Raw genomic sequence first — 13,941 nt, forward strand, 5'->3', positions numbered from 1 at the left:
CCAAGAGTTTGAGGGCACAGTGGCATGAGGGAATGTTTTGAGATGAAAGATACGTTCTATATTATGACTGTGATGGTGGTTACACCACAGTATACATTTTAAGACATCAAATTTTTCACTTAAAATTGATAAATGTTAATGTTTACACCTTAATGAAAAATAATGAAATTAAAAGCAAAAAATTCAATATAAACATAATATATGTATGTAAGTTAGCCTTGAATGTATACACTGAGAGACAGCTGGTTTTCATTTGGAGTATCCTAATCAGAAATCTTCACTCCAGGGGAGATTAGTTAGTGTTTGAAGGACCCTAATCAGGAATCCACACCCTTTATGTGACTATGGCAAGTGCTTTTAAAATCTTATCCAGATATGCACCCAAGTGTTCACTATTAAGCATAAGCGCTATTAGAAATAAACAATTTTATGGAGAAATTAATCATGTTGAAGAAAGATTAAACAGGTACCTCTATCCTGACATGAACAAGGTATAACAATCTGGCAAATCCATCAGTCTAACAACTATGAAGAGAACCCTGAATATGTTTGTTTCCAGCTTAAGAGAGAACTCTGTCACTGTTCCAGCTAGAAAACTGACTAATACCACGAGAATGTTAGTTCCATCCTCCTCAGAATGAAACTTTCATGCAAAGTGCTTGCTGGAAAATCTAAAAGGACAGAGAATGGGATGCTATGTTGGTTTTTCTGCCTGCTTCCTAGTGAATATCTGTACTTGATGCAGACTTTAAGCTGAGACTTGCCATCATTGTTATATACCACCCAGTAGTATGTTGGGGGTAAGCATATTCCTGCCACCTCCAATTGTCAGGAGCCAATGATACTGTGGATAGCCAGAGAAGCTTAAATCAGTTCATAGCAGCATCCCATTTTATCCAGAAAAAGACCTCATGTTCCTTCTTTGCTGCTATAACTCAGGTAGTTTAAAATAATGTAAGTTTCTTATATCAACAAGTTCCTAGATCTAAGCTTTCCACTCAATTTCCCTGACTTCTCTAGTAAAAGCCTCTTTTCTTCTGGCTCTTGATCACAAAGGCTATATACCACAGGCAATTTAAAGGGAACAATTATCACTGTGATTTTAGGTGTTTTTGACTGTTACAATATTAAACTCTGCATGAAATCCTATGAACAGCATGTCTACAAGCAATAATGTTGAAGCAGGACTATGCAAAGGACACTGATTACTCTTGATCATGGCTGCATGTTTTGTAAATATAAAGTTTTATTGGAACATAGCAACACCCATTCATTTATGTATCGCGCACGGCTGCTTTCGTGCTATAATGGCAGATTTGAGTAGCTGAGACAGAGACAGAGACCACATGGCCTGCAAAGCCAAAAATATTTTCTATCTGGCCCTTCACAGAAGTTTGCCAACCCATGAACTAGAACAGCGTCACTTCTAAATCAGTAATTGCTATGTTTGACTACGTAAGAATCACCATTAATTTCTTTTTTATATTTGCTAGTTCCCCCATTTTAGATTCTTTTTTTCTGAAAATTCCTTCTGAATTTTTTAATGCTTTGTCCATTTATTCTAAACTTTTCTCACTTTTGAATAACTACTTAAAATTTCCTCTTCTTACCACTTCAGTTATGTTCTATATCTTTGAATGTATACTGTTCTCATTTTTGTTCATTTCTAAATAGTTTGTAAATTTATCTTGATTCCCTCTTTAGCCTAAGATTTATTTTAAAAGTTGTTTTGCAGATTCTAAGTAGATAGGACTATTTTTTGATACACTTTCTTTACTGATTTGTTATCGCATTACATTTGAGTCAGAGAATTTGGCCTGTATGATTTTTACTTTTGGAGATTTGTAGATCCTTTGTAGCTTAACATGTAGTCAATATTTGAGACATTTCCATGTGAGTTTGAAAATAATTCGTATGCTGTTTTTTTTATTTTTATTTACTTTGTTCATTTATTTTTGACTGCGTTGGGTCTTCCTTGCTGCACGCGGGCTTTCTCTAGTTGCAGCAAGTGGGGGCTACTCTTTGTTGCAGTGAGTGGGCTTCTCATTGCGGTGGCTTCTCTTGTTGCGGAGCACAGGCCCTAGGCACGCAGGCTTCAGTAGTTGTGGCGCATGGGCTCTAGAGCACAGGCTCAGCAGTTGTGGCGCACGGGTTTAGTTGCTCCACGGCATGTGGGATCTTCCCGGACCAGGGCTTGAACCCATGTCCCCTGCATTGGCAGGTGGATTTTTAACCACTGAGCCACCAGGGAAGCCCTGTATGCTGTTTTTTGAGTACAAGGTTGTCTCTCTATATATATATTTATTTATTAGATCAAATTTCTTAACTATATTATTCAAATTCTTTATAGTCGTACATATTTTGTCTACTAGAACTGCCATGTTATGAGAAATATGTTTGTTTTAATACATTTGGGCTGCTACCAGAAAACATACCATAGAGTAGATGGTGTAAACAACAAACAGTTATTTCTCACAGTTCTGGAAGTTGGGAAGTTCAAGGTCAAGGTGCTAGCAGATTCACTGTTTGGTAAGGGCCTGCTTCCTGGTTCACAGACAGCCATTGTGATATAATAAGAAATATACATTTTGGTTGTTATCCCAAGCTCCTGACCAGAGCTCCCAAATTTTTTGTAATTTCCTGAGCAATAAAGGTGCTAGGAGAATCTTTTGTTCTAATATTTGGTATTTGAACTTAGTTCCTGACACAGAGATCCTAAATCCCTTGGAATTCCCTGAGTGACAAGAGCATCTTTTTTTTCTAATAAGGTGACTCTTGGTGGGCTTCTAGATAGCTCCTGTATGGGGGTGGGTCACCAGGAAGACCAAGCCATGATTAGAAGCTTAGAACGTTCAGCTCCAACCCTCATCCTCCCGGGAGGGGACAGGGGCTAGAGATTGAGTTAATAATCAATCATGCCTACCTGATGAAGCTTCCATAAAAATCCTGAAAGTACTGAGTTCAGAGAGCTTCCAGGTTTGTGAACACATGGAGGTGCTGGGAGGGTGGTACACCTGGAGAGAGCATGGAAAATCTCTGCACCTCTCCCTGACACCTTGCCCTACGCATCTCTTCAACCTGGCTGTTCCTGAGTGGTATCCATTTATAATAAACTGGATATCTAGTAAGTAAACTGTTTTCCAGAGTTCTGTGAACCAGTCTAACAAACTATCAAACCCAAGGAGGGGGTCAAGAGAACCTTAAATTTATAACTGGATGTCAGAAGAACCAGGGGCCCAGATTTGCAACTGGCATCTGAAGTGGGGGGGCAGTCTTGTGGAACTGAGCCCTTATCCTGTGGATCTGACACTGACTCCAGGTAGACAGTGTCAGAATTGAATTGAATTATAAAACACCCAGCTGGTGTCTGCAGAGAATTGGAGAATTCCTTGGTGTAGGAAAAACCCACACACATTTCTTGGCCCGAAGTGTGAGTGTAGTATACTAGAGAGTGAAGGAACAGAGTTTTTCCATTCAGCCATCTTCTTGCTGTGTCCTCACATGGGGGAAGGAACAAGGGAACTCCCTGGAGTATCTTTTGTAAGGGCACTAACTCCATTCATGAAGGTGCCACCCTAGTAATCTAATCACTTTCCAAAGGTTCCCCTACCTCCAAACACCATCACACTGGAGGGTTAGGGTTTCAACATATGAAATTTAAGGAGACACAATTTCCGCTTTTGCTGGAAGCCTGTAGAAGAATATGACATCTTCAGTGAGAAATTTCTCGGTTGCTATCAAAATATAAAATATGCATACTTTGGACCCAGCATTATGTGTGCATACAAAGAAACAAGGACAAAGATGTTTATTGCTGCATTATTTTTAGTTGTAAAAAGTGGGAAACAGGGCTTCCCTGGTGGCGCAGTGGTTGAGGGTCCGCCTGCCGATGCAGGGGACACGGGTTCATGCTCCAGTCGGGAGGATCCCACATGCCGCAGAGCCGCTAGGCCCGTGAGCCATGGCTGCTGAGCCTGAGCATCCGGAGCCTGTGCTCCGCAACGGGAGAGGCCACAGCAGTGAGAGGGCCGCGTACCGCAAAAAAAAAAAAAAAAAAAGTGGGGAACAACCTAAATGTTCATCAATTGTTAAATAACCATATAATCTATATTATGCAGTAGTTAAAAGAAATGAAGTAGGTCTGTGTGCACTGACATGGAAAGGTCTCCAAAGCATGTTGTTCAGTGAGGAAGAAAAGTTGCTAAACAATTTTTATGCTATGATCTCAATAATGTAACCAAACGAATTTGTAAGTACACATATATGTAAATCCATAGGGAATGGATTATAAAGATTCACATCAAACTGATGGCAATGTTTACTTCAGGAAGGAGTACTTGAACGGTTTACTTTCTGTACTTATGACCTGAATCATTCCCAGTGGAAATATATTTGTATATTACTTTTGTAATTTTTAAACACAATAAAATTTTAAACACTAAATAAACTAGCCAATGAGAAGGCAAAGGGCAGGGGACTGCTGTTTCTCATTATAAGGCTTTGAATAATATTTGATTTTTAAAACTATGCACATGCTTTAATTTAATGAAAAAAGTAAAAGTAAAGGTTTAAAATGCATTTAAAATATACTTTTACTTAAGGCCTCATAGCAATAAGTGGCAGAGTTGGCCTTCAAATCAAAGTTGTGTTAACAGCCTGTAAAGAAAGAAATAAAAAAGAAAAAGGTTTAATCTAGTAATGCATTATAATTAAGTACTACTTTAGCTTTTACTTATATTAAGAGAAAGATGATTATGGTTCCATAATAATTTATATAATAATCTATAAGGAGTAATCTAATTTTAAAGTTTTAAATAAAGCCCTTATCCACAAAATCACCTTGAGTGTTTTCTTCCTTAGTCCTCTAAATTTGGCCCTAAAACTGGTGCAGTTAGGGTTAGCATGGTGTCATCCTGCCTGTTAATTTTCAAGAATGATTCTTTTGCATGAGTTATTAGCAGCAGTCTACTTTAAACATACTGTCTGCTAATCTATATCTCACTTTGAGCCCATCAGATTTAGATGAGAAAGACAATCTGTTTTGCTTTTGAGTTTGTGTATTTTTCTATGTATGAGGACATTCTTGTTTCTACATATCTTTATTTACAGATCAGCATGTGTTTTTGGAAGTCCTTGAGTATGAGATCACATGGTTTTGATTTTCCATTTCTATAAAAATTTTTTTGTTTTTTAGTTTCTGTACTGTAGATGAACAGTTAATGAGAAATTACCATCTTTGTTTTTAAAATGCATGAAGCAAGTTTATTCCTAAAATTTAAGAAATTAAAATACACCAAAGAGAAAGAACTTTATAAATCTTACCTTCAAAGATAGTATCTTTGTTATCATTTCAAATCCCTTATACTAGAGCACACAATGCAAAGGAAGTTAGAACTTAATGTTTAAGAAAATTGCCCAGTCCTGGGCCAGGAAAGTAGAGTGATAGTCACTGAAGCTGTTTAGGAATTTAGAGCTTAAAATAAAAACAATGTCTAATATTTAGTGAGCATGTATGATGTACCAACCTCTTTTATATGGATTTTCTCTCTGACTCTTACAACAACCCTCTGAAGTAGGTACTACTATTATCCCCATTTTATAGAAGACAAAACTGAGGTTCAAAAATATTAAAGATTTATACAAAATCACACATCTAGGAAATAGTAGATCCAGGTTTTGATCCTAGAGCCTAACCTCATAATCAAAGTTTTATCCAAATTTAGATTCAGATATCAGAGAATCTAGATGGCAACTCATCATGAGATATGTGCACTGTGAACCTTCATGGTACCCATTACATCACTGTCATCACTTATAAGTAAATGAAATGACAAGAAATTAGTACTCAATGCCTTCACACAGACACCCCTCCAATTAAAGGTGCAGGGGGTTCTTTTGAAGCTGTCACAGACAGGTGTTTAGGAGCCATATTCTGAATTTTTTCTTTGGATGTCAGTATTTGGGATTGCTTTTACTGCAATGCTTGCTGGCATTAAGACATCAGCCTGTATTAAAGGATAAGAATAGAAAACTGCATTTCATTAGTACAAAGAAATTATTCTCTTTACAAGTATCCAAAGAATAATTCTCAGAGATGCCAGTAATCTAAAAAGCTGACCTTCTCTTGAAAAAGGAATTTGCTTGCATCTTATGAGATAATATGATTAATTTATTTGGTTAGGTTTTCCTCTTTTCCTCTAACCTCTGGGAAGCTTAAAATCAAATCACCATCTCACCTCTAACAATTGCTTATGACATTTCCACGTGATGATCTTATTCTTGGTCATATTATTTTCTAGTCACTGAACATCTTTGTCGTAGTCCATCTGGGCTGCTATATAACAAAAACACCACAGACCAGGTGGCTTAAATAACAAACACTTATTTCTCACAGTTCTGGAGGCTAGAAGTCTAAGATCAAGGCACTAGCAGATTCAGTGAGGACCCATTTCCTGGTTTACAGAAGATCATCTTCTCCCTGTGTCTTCACATGGCAGAAGGGGCAAGGGAGCTCCCTGGAGTCTCTTTTATAAGGGAACCAATCTTTTCCATGAGGGCTTCACCCTTAAGACCTAATCACCTCCCAAAGGCTCCACCTCCAAATACTATCACACTGGGGTTTAGGTTTCAACATATGAATTTGGGAGGGGCACAGAAATTCAGTCTATGACAATCTTCAATATTTATTTTTATCCCTTTGCAGTATGTTAGTTAAGACTCCTTTGATTAAAAGTACCAGAAAGCCTTCTCACCACAAAAAATAAATGATAAATATATGATGTGATGAAGACATCAGCTAACAACTATGGTGGTAATCATTTTGTAGTATATATCAAACCAACACATTGAACACCTTAAATTTACACAATGTTGTATGTCAATTATATCCCAATAAACCTGGAAAAATAGTAGTGTGTACTAAGCAACCTGGTACATAGTTTGTTGCCAATAAACATAGTTTCATTCCTATCTGAGATCTACAGGTACTAGCATCTACAAATAGTTCCTGTCTTTTGGTCACTGTGGCAACCCTAGGCAAGCTCATCAAAAAAGTAGCAGAAATCCAAACAACCTTAAGCCATGCCATATACACACATACAAACATGAGCCTTCACACAAATCCATTTTTAAAACTGGGATATACAAGGCATGTTAGCTTAATTTCAGATGGGCCTATGATAGGCAAGTATAAAATATAGTTCACTAGCTCTCAACCAGGGACAACTTGGTCCTGCAAGGGGCATTATGCAACGTCTGAGGTTGGAAGGGATGCTACTGGTACCTATTGCATAGAAGACAGAGATGCTGCTAACCACCCAAAAGGCACAGGACAGACCCCTACCACAAAGAATTGTCCGGCCCCAAATGTCAATAGTGCCATGATTGGGAAACCCTGTGTATAGCCACACTGATTAGTGACCAAGCTAAAGTAAATAGGGAGGAATTTAGGATAAAACAGTCTAGATTGTATGGAAACACAAAAGACCCCGAATAGCCAAAGCAATCTTGAGAACGAGAAAAGGAGCTGGAGGAATCAGGCTCCCTGACTTCAGACTATACTACAAAGCTACAGTAATCAAGACAGTATGGTACTGGCACAAAAACAGAAATATAGATCAATGGAACAGGATAGAAAGCCCAGCGATAAACCCACGCACATATGGACACCTTATCTTTGATAAAGGTGGCAGGAATGTACAGTGGAGAAAGGACAGCCTCTTCAATAAATGGTGCTGGGAAAACTGGACAGGTACATGTAAAAGTATGAGATTAGATCACTCCCTAACACCATACACAAAAATAAGCTCAAAATGGATTAAAGACCTAAATGTAAGGCCAGAAACTATCAAACTCTTAGAGGAAAACATAGGCAGAACACTCTATGACATAAATCACAGCAAGATCCTTTCTGACCCACCTCCTAGAGTAATGGAAATAAAAACAAAAATAAACAAATGGGACCTAATGAAACTTCAAAGCTTTTGCACAGCAAAGGAAACCATAATCAAGACCAAAAGACAACCCTCACAATGGGAGAAAATATTTGCAAATGAAGCAACTGACAAAGGATTAATCTCCAAAATTTACAAGCAGCTCATGCAGCTCAATAACAAAAAAACAAACAACCCAATCCAAAAGTGGGCAGAAGACCTAAATAGACATTTCTCCAAAGAAGATATACAGAATGCCAACAAACACATGAAAGAATGCTCAACATCATTAATCATTAGAGAAATGCAAATCAAAACTACAATGAGATATCATCTCACACCAGTCAGAATGGCCATCATCAAAAAATCTAGAAACAATAAATGCTGGAGAGGGTGTGGAGAAAAGGGAACACTCTTGCACTGCTGGTGGGAATGTGAATTGGTTCAGCCACTATGGAGAACAGTATGGAGGTTCCTTAAAAAACTACAAATAGAATTACCATATGACCCAGCAATCCCACTACTGGGCATATACCCTGAGAATACCATAATTCAAAAAGAGTCATGTACCAAAATGTTCATTGCAGCTCTATTTACAATAGCCCGGAGATGGAAACAACCTAAGCGCCCATCATCGGATGAATGGATAAAGAAGATGTGGCACATATATACAATGGAATATTACTCAGCCTTAAAAAGAAACGAAATTGAGCTATTTGTAATGAGATGGATAGACCTAGAGTCTGTCATACAGAGTGAAGTAAGTCAGAAAGAAAAAGACAAATACCGTATGCTAACGCATATATATGGAATTTAAGGGGAAAAAAAATGTCATGAAGAACCTAGGGGTAAGACAGGAATAAAGACGCAGACCTACTGGAGAACGGACTTGAGGATATGGGGAGGGGGAAGGGTGAGCTTTGACAGGGCGAGAGAGAGTCATGGACATATACACACTAACAAACGTAGTAAGGTAGATAGCTAGGGGGAAGCAGCCGCAAGGCACAGGGATATTAGCTCGGTGCTTTGTGACAGCCTGGAGGGGTGGGATAGGGAGAGTGGGAGGGAGGGAGACGCGAGAGGGAAGACATATGGGAACATATGTATATGTATAACTGATTCACTTTATTATAAAGCAGAAACTAACACACAATTGTAAAGCAATTATACCCCAATAAAGATGTTTAAAAAAAAAAAAAAAAAAAAAAACAGTCTAGAGACTGTGAAGCCAGGACAGTGATAGCTCTAGAATTACTATAAAGGAGTGGCTTAGAGGTGGCATTCTGATTGGAAGTGAAAACTTAGAGCTCGGTTTGCTTAACACTTTTGTTAAATTGGGTAAATATTAATAGTACCCACCAAAGAGTGGGACAGAGCCCTAAAGCTCCACTGAATCCCACCTTTTTGTAGCATTCCTGAACCAGGAAGTTAAAATAGTTAACAACTTGGATTTTTAATTCCTATGGATTACAGGGGAAGAGGAGGAAGAGAGCAAGGCCTGGACCGGGAATCTGAAGACCTGTGTTCCAGTCTCACTTTATTTTGTATGACCCCGGGCAAGTCAATTTCCCTCATTGGGTTTCAGTTGCCTCCTGTGTAAACTGAGGAAATTTGGTTGCATCATTGCTAAGGCTCTTTCTACCTCTAACAGTTGTGAATCTGTGATTTCATTAATTGGGAGTAAACCAAAACAAAGCATAAGAACATTTTTTGGTGACTTATTTAGACATGTAATTCCTGAACATGGTCAGTCTTCGAGACAATTATCCTACAAGGTTGATGAAAATGGACTATACTTGCCTACTGCTAGTATGCAGATACAGTGGATTCCACTGCTGAGGATTTTATATAGGAACAAAAACAAGTTAGGTTTATTGTACTTCCTGTTGTAGACTCACATAAGATAAAACCTTTGGTGATTGTAACATATAGTAATTTCAGAACTTTTTCAGGTGTCACACATTTACCTATTGTTCACAAAGAACAGTATAATTCAATAAATAGATCCTTAGGTTTTTCTCCTCTGTAATTGTTTCTCCATGTTTAATACATTTAGAGAAAGGGCTATGAAAAAGAAAGGTTTATAAGAGCTCCTCCATTGCTAGAGCACGGGAGTACTTCTTATCAGAAGCAAACTTTATCATTCCCCTTCCTGCAGGCTTAGTAATGTTTTCAATCTTTGAACAGGGCTTTATTTAGAATGTGAAATATTTAGCAGAAAAGATACAACGATATAGTTGAAGTGTTCAATACTCAATCCTAGGAGAGCAGAGAGGAGACCATTTGTCTTTTGTCACTTGTGCATAAAACTCTATTTCAAAGTCAAACATTTCAGGAGGGTTTAGGGAAAGCTTGGGACTGGTATTAGGTATACAAAGCACAAATTGCCCATATGGCTGTACAAGTTGTTCAGGGCACAAGGACACTTAGCAGGGAGAGCAAGTGGACGCTGAAATCCATAGTCCTTCCTCCATTCACCTTGGCAGGGCACTGTGTCTGTGGGGAGGGGGCCCTTTTCCAATTCAAACAAAGGCACCATATACCATTAGGTAACAGAGATGCCTTCAGCAAAAACCAGTTGTAATGTAGTGTTGTAGAGTCTTATTCTAAACCACAATAGTGTAAATTCTTGAAATTGTTCAATTAACAAACTTGATGCAGGTAAAAGAAACAGTAGAGTAGGCTTAACCTGAAAATTCTCTGGGTGCAAGAACAATAACCAAAAATTGTCTCTGAATACTAGAAAGTCAAAAGACAAGCTAAAGCTATGTAGGGGAAGATTTTGAGGGAAGGAAGCAAATAACTTGGCAAAGTCCTGCTTCAGCCCTTGAGGAAATAATTAAATTTACAGAAAGTCGCCCACATCGTGTGGCCCAGGAGGTTATCAATTTGGATATCAGACATTCTGTTTTTGAAAGAGACGAATAATACATAAACAAGCCCCAATCCTCCTCAGGGCTTGTTCTAAAAAGCAACTTTTGGTCATGTCATTAGGTCAGTACATCCTCAAGCTAACTAAACTCTTACATCTGCTACACAAAGAGAATGTAGATTTACAACGATAAGCATTAAGAAACTGATGTGCCTTTTAAACCACCAAAGAGAAATAACTTTTATATTAGACCTAGTTTAGATTTTGTTATTCGCTTTGTCTCCCAAATCCATGACAATTGATAATCTAAGAGTGAGATACATGCCAACCCAGCATTAGCAAGAGGACAGGTGCCCAGGACCATTCTGCAGAATGTATAACACGTATTACTGAAGATCAGAATAATGTCTAACTATTAAAACATTCTGTTTAGAAAGTTTTTCAAATGAAATGATTCTAATTACTGATTTTTCCTAATATTTCCTTAATTAAAAAAAAATTATAAGTATTCTTCAGCAAGTAGCTTAGTAATTTAAGAAAAATCTTGTTAAATGAAAGGTCTAGTGACATTTTGAAATAACCTTTCCTGACTTAGTTTGAATGAAAAGTCTGATTACTTTTAATCCATTACACAGCAGATCCATATTCTCCCCATGTTTATGTCCTTCTAAACAAGCAGGAAACTCAGATCACACAGTCAGCTAGCGCTCTATTTGCATTTTTGATTTGCATGATGAGGGCTGCATCACAGTTTGTGAATATCACATATTACATGAAACCAAAAAGGAGGCTACCCAAACCTGCAGGATGTGGTAAGCAATCAAGCAGCATAAAGGAGATAAATTGCAGGTCCTTTGAGAACAGAATCATTATGAGCTTAACAAGCATCATTCTCAGTTATATCTATTTTAGTAATGTTAGCATGATATTCATTATTGCACTGTGAGCTGTTATGATAGCTTGAGATTTACCAAAATGATAAATATTTTAGAGTAACATCTGAATAGTCACAAGGATTTGTTATGGTGCTCTCTATTCACTACTCCATCTCCTGCACATGGACAAAACAAGGGTATATTTTTGAGGTGAGCAAAGAGTAGAAAGAAAAATCAACATAATTAAATGCAAAGAGGGTCAATGAAATTATACAATGTCAGAGCTGAAGAGAACCTTAAATATCACCTAGTCTATTGTTTCTGCAAATATTTTAACCAAATGCTCCTACAGTAAAGAAAAGGTATTATGTAACCCCAGCAGCCTGCGAGTGCAGTCCTCAGAGACCAGGAGCATATCTGAAACATTTTTTGAAATGTCCTTTTTTATCATAAAATTTACTTTACCTCTGAGCCTAAATTTCCTCATCTGAAAAATGGTGATTATAATAGCATTTAGTCCCATTTATTTATTTCTACTTTTATCGCCCTTGCCTGAGGAGACATATCCAAAGAAATGTTGCTAAGGCTTACGTCAAAGAATATATTGCCTAGGTTTTCCCTTAGGAGTTTTATGGTTTCAGGTCTTACATTTAAGCCTTTAGTCCATTTTGAGTTTATTTTTTATATGGTGTAAGGAAGTCGTCCAGTTTTCCCAACACCACTTATTGAAGAGACTCTCTTTTACTCACTGTATATTTTTGCCTCCTTTGTCATAATTGACCATGTAAGTGTGGGTTTATTTCTGGGCTAGAACTAGAACAAAAAATTTTTTGTTCTAGTTCTGTGAAAAATGCCATTGGTAGTTTGACAGGGATTGCATTGAATCTGTAGATTGCTTTGGGTAGTATACTCATTTTCACAATGTGGATTCTTCCAATACAAGAACATGGTATAATTCTCCATCTCTTTGTACCATCTTTAATTTCTTTCACCAGTGTCTTATAGCTTTCTGCATACAGGTCTTTTGTCTCCTTAGGTAGTTTTATTCCTAGATATTTTATTCTTTTTGTTTCATTGGTAAATGGGAATGTTTTCTTAATTTCACTTTCAGATTTTTCATCATTAGTGTATAGGAATGCAAGAGATTTCTGTGTATTAATTTTGTATCCTGCTACTTTACCAAATTCATTGATTAGCTCTTGTAGTTTTCTGGTAGCATCTTTAGGATTCTCTATGTATAGTATTATGTCATCTGCAAATAGTGATAGCTTTACTTCTTCTTTTCCGATTTGGATTCTTTTCTTTTTCTTCTCTGATGGCTGTGGCTAAAACTTCTAAAACTATGTTGAATAGTAGTGGTGAGAGTGGACAACCATGTCTTGTTCCTGATCTCAGGGGAAATGGTTTCAGTTTTTCACCAGTGATTGAGAATGATGTTGGCTGTGGGTTTGTCATATATGGCCTTTATTATGTTGAGGAAAGTTCCCTCTATGCCTACTTTCTGGAGGGTTTTTATCATAAATGGGTGTTGAATTTTGTCAAAAGCTTTTTCTGCATCTATTGAGATGATCATACAGTTTTTCTCCTTCAATTTGTTAATGTGGTGTATCACGTTGATTGATTTGCATATACTGAAGCATCCTTGCATTCCTGGGATAAACCCCACTTGATCATGGTGTATGATCCTTTTAAATGTGCTGCTGGATTCTGTCTGCTAGTATTTTGTTGAGGATTTCTGCAGCTATGTTCATCAGAGATATTGGCCTGTAGTTTTCTTTCTTTGTGACATCTTTGTCTGGTTTTGGTATCAGGGTGATGGAGCCTTGTAGAATGAGTTTGGGAGTGTTCCTCCCTCTGCTATATTTTGGAAGAGTTTGAGAAGGATAGGTGTTAGCTCTTCTCTAAATGTTTGCAACAATTCACCTGTGAAGCCATCTGGTCCTGGGCTTTTGTTTGTTGGAAGATTTTTGATCACAGTCTCAATTTCAGTGTTTGTGATTGGTCTGTTTATATTTTCTATTTCTTCCTGGTTCAGTCTTGGCAGGTTGTGCTTTTCTAAGAATTTGTCAATTTCTTCTGGGTTATCCAATTTATTGGCATATAGTTGCGTGTAGTAGTCGCCTATGATCCTTTGTATTTCTATGGTATCAGTTGTAACGACTCCTTTTACTTTTCTAATTTTATTGATTTGAGTCCTCTCCCTTTTTTTCTTCATGAGTCTGGCTAAAGGTTTACCAATTTTGTTTATCGTCTCAAAGAACCA

Source organism: Delphinapterus leucas, chromosome X (genome assembly GCF_059928025.1).
Source record: "Delphinapterus leucas isolate spDelLeu-1000000601 "Yukka" chromosome X, BTC_Dleu_Yukka2, whole genome shotgun sequence".
Taxonomy (NCBI): domain Eukaryota; kingdom Metazoa; phylum Chordata; class Mammalia; order Artiodactyla; family Monodontidae; genus Delphinapterus; species Delphinapterus leucas.